The sequence below is a fragment of the Phalaenopsis equestris genome, unplaced genomic scaffold, assembly GCF_001263595.1.
Source record: "Phalaenopsis equestris unplaced genomic scaffold, ASM126359v1 Scaffold200701, whole genome shotgun sequence".
Classification (NCBI taxonomy): domain Eukaryota; kingdom Viridiplantae; phylum Streptophyta; class Magnoliopsida; order Asparagales; family Orchidaceae; genus Phalaenopsis; species Phalaenopsis equestris.
In genome coordinates, this window is record NW_018220511.1 from 26,679 (window position 1) to 29,720 (window position 3,042).

At 40.4% G+C, this 3,042-nt stretch overlaps 1 protein-coding gene across 1 annotated transcript in view; it reads right to left on the bottom strand.

Moving 5' to 3' along the window:
- The window catches only part of LOC110035917 (probable arabinosyltransferase ARAD1), an 18,011-nt gene that overhangs the window by 1,435 nt on the left and 13,534 nt on the right, over positions 1-3,042 (bottom strand). The window lies entirely within an intron of this gene.

Genomic DNA, 3,042 nt, shown 5'->3' on the forward strand with positions numbered 1-3,042 from the left:
TATATAGAATAAATATTAGAATATATTTATTCCTTTATTAGCATTTACTTATTTTCTTTTCTTGAGTTGTTCGTTTTATGTATTTTCTATTCTCTGTGTCTTCGAATTTGTCTTTCCTATTTTATATCTTTCTTATGTTAGGAGTTATGTAATATGTATTCATACCTCTTTCATATCAATAATATTACGCTACTCAATTCCCAAAACTCTATATGGTATCACACCCAAGGGTCTAAACCTAGTTGCCGCCAGGACACCACCCTAGTCGTCGGCACTTCCTACAGGCCTTCTCAAACGGGTTTTCCTGTCGCCGGTTCCCATCTTCCCTGTTACAAGATCTATACCATACCAGTTGTCGCGGTATGTATATATAAATAAGATAGGAGAACGATCGACGAAGCGAAAAATAGAACGAGAAAACTCACACCAGAAAACAGTAACACAGTGAAACACAGATTTACGTGGTTCGGCAAATTGCCTACGTCCACGGAGTTGCAGAGGATTTTACTACTTGAGGAATTTACACAAATCGATCATCTCGACTTACAAAAAGAATCTCTCACTTCGTTGCTCTCGCTTCTACTCTCTCTGTTCTTCTTTATTTACACCGAGATACACCGAAAAAATTCTACACAGAGATACACCGAAGAAGATAAACTTAAAAGAGAAATAAACTCAATTTCTCTTCTGCCACAAGCCACCAAGGAAAAGCCAAGAGAGAACAATCTTCTTCTTCTTTCTTCTTCCTTCTACCGCAAGGAACTACCTCTTACACTTCTCTTCCTTCTATCTCGAGGAAGCCCGAAGAAGAACACCAATTGTGACTTAGAAACTTTCTTCTCTTCTGTTCGCAACTTAAAGGAGACGAGGGGCGGCCTCGTTTCGCAAAAAAGGGAAAGCTTCGCAGGAGCTGGGACGTGACTCTTGCGATTGGAAGAGACGGAGCGGTCGCGACGAATCGCGATCGGCAACAGGGAGGCGGAAGCAGGAAGCGACCGAGCGGGAGCAGAAGTGAGAGCAGTCAGACCGGGCTCCACCTCTAACAAATCTCTCACTTGGAGACCGGTACACAGGCAACAATATCTCCTTCCTCAAACTGATATCTTTCACTGGCGGTGTCGCCCTTCTCTTCAAACATGAATCCTCCATCATGAATCTTCCACCTCGGCAACTCAAAGCACTGTCTTCACTCCAGAAGACCAACTGAAGCTGTGCACAACTTTAGTTTCTCAAGAGTAATACCCTCAGTCAACATATCAGCACGATCCACATAGCCTTGCGATCCACATAGCCACATAGCCTTGCACCTCCAAGTTATTTCCTATATTACTCTTATCTTTACTTACAACTCCCACTGTATGGGCAATATACTGCCTCTGCTGAAAGTCTTTTTCAACAAGTCTAGCCTTGTACCTCTTACTGTCATCAAGCTAAAACTTTATCTAGTACACTCACTAGTTCTGTAATGTCTTCTTTCCTGATGGAAGATCTGTTAGCTCCCACTTGCTCAAAATTTCAATTTGCAAGATTTCCTCATAGCTCTCTGACTCTCTATCATCTGTCTGTGGAACAATAGGAATGGGTGCCCTGAACCCACTATCCTCTTCACTTTCATCATCAACAAAACTATGAACTGTCAGCAATAGTACATCTTGTACTTCTTCAGATACCACATTTGCGCTATCATTCTCCATATTCTTGAGATTCCTGCAGTTCCTCTTTATATGACTAGCTTTGTCACAATTCCAGCAGGTTGTCTGCTGACAAGACTTTGATTTTGATTTCCCTCTAAAATCAATATTCAGTGTCGAGCTCGTAACTGAGATTTTGCCAGAATTTTTCCTGCGAACCTCCTCAGCCAAAATCAAATCACTAAAATCATCACATTTCAGTTTAGATATACTTGCAGAGTTGTTAACAGTTATCATCATGGCTTTCCAACTATTTGGCAACGATGCCAACAATATCAATGCACGTATCTCATCATCAAAATCATCATCAAAATCAATTTCAATCAACAATTGATTTGTGATAGTATTGAAATCATTCAGGTGTTGAGCAACAAAAACACCTACCACCATCTTCAAATTGAATAACTTCTTCATCAAGTATACATTATTATTCGCTGATGGCTTTTCATACATACCTGATAAGGCTATCATGAGATCTGCAGTCGTCATCTCCTTGACGACATTGTGTGCAACAGATCTCAATATGATCAATCGAATAACCCGCAGAACTTGTCGATTATCCAACAAATTTCATTCAGCCTCACCCATTCTTTCAGGTTTTTTTTCCAATAACGTAAGATAAAACTTTTTTACATAGAGGTAGTCCTCTATTTGCATTCTCCAGTAACCAAAATCTGTGTCATCAAACTTTTCAATCCCTGAAACTTACACTTCATCTACAGTCATCATTCTTCCTCAGACCCGAACAAAGCTTTGATACCAGTTGTTGCAAGATCTATATCATACCAGTTATTGTGGTATATATATATAAATAAGATAGAAAAACGATCGACGAAGCGTAAAATAGAACAAGAAAATTCACACTAGAAAACAGTAACACAGCGGAATACACAGATTTACGTGGTTCGGCAAATTACCTACGTCCACGGAGTTACAGAGGATTTTAGTACTTGAGAAATTTACACCAGTCGGTCACCTCAAATTACAAGAAGAATCTCTCACTTCGTTGCTCTCTCTTTTTCTCTCTCTATTCTTCTCTCTCTACACCGAGATATACCGAAGAAGATAAACTTAAAAAAGAAATAAACCCAATTTCTCTTCTTCCACAAGCCACCAAGAAGAAGCAAAGGGAGAACAGTCTTCTTCTTTCTTCTTCCTTCTACCACAACGAACTACCTCTTGCACTTCTCGTCCTTCTATCCAGAGGAAGCCCGAAGAAGAACACCAACCGTGACTTAGATTCTTTCTTCTCTTCTGTTCGCAACTTAAATGAAACGAGGGACGGCGTCCTTTCGCGAAACAAGAAGGCGGGAACGGTTCGTGGGAGCTGAGACGCGACTTGCGATCGGAA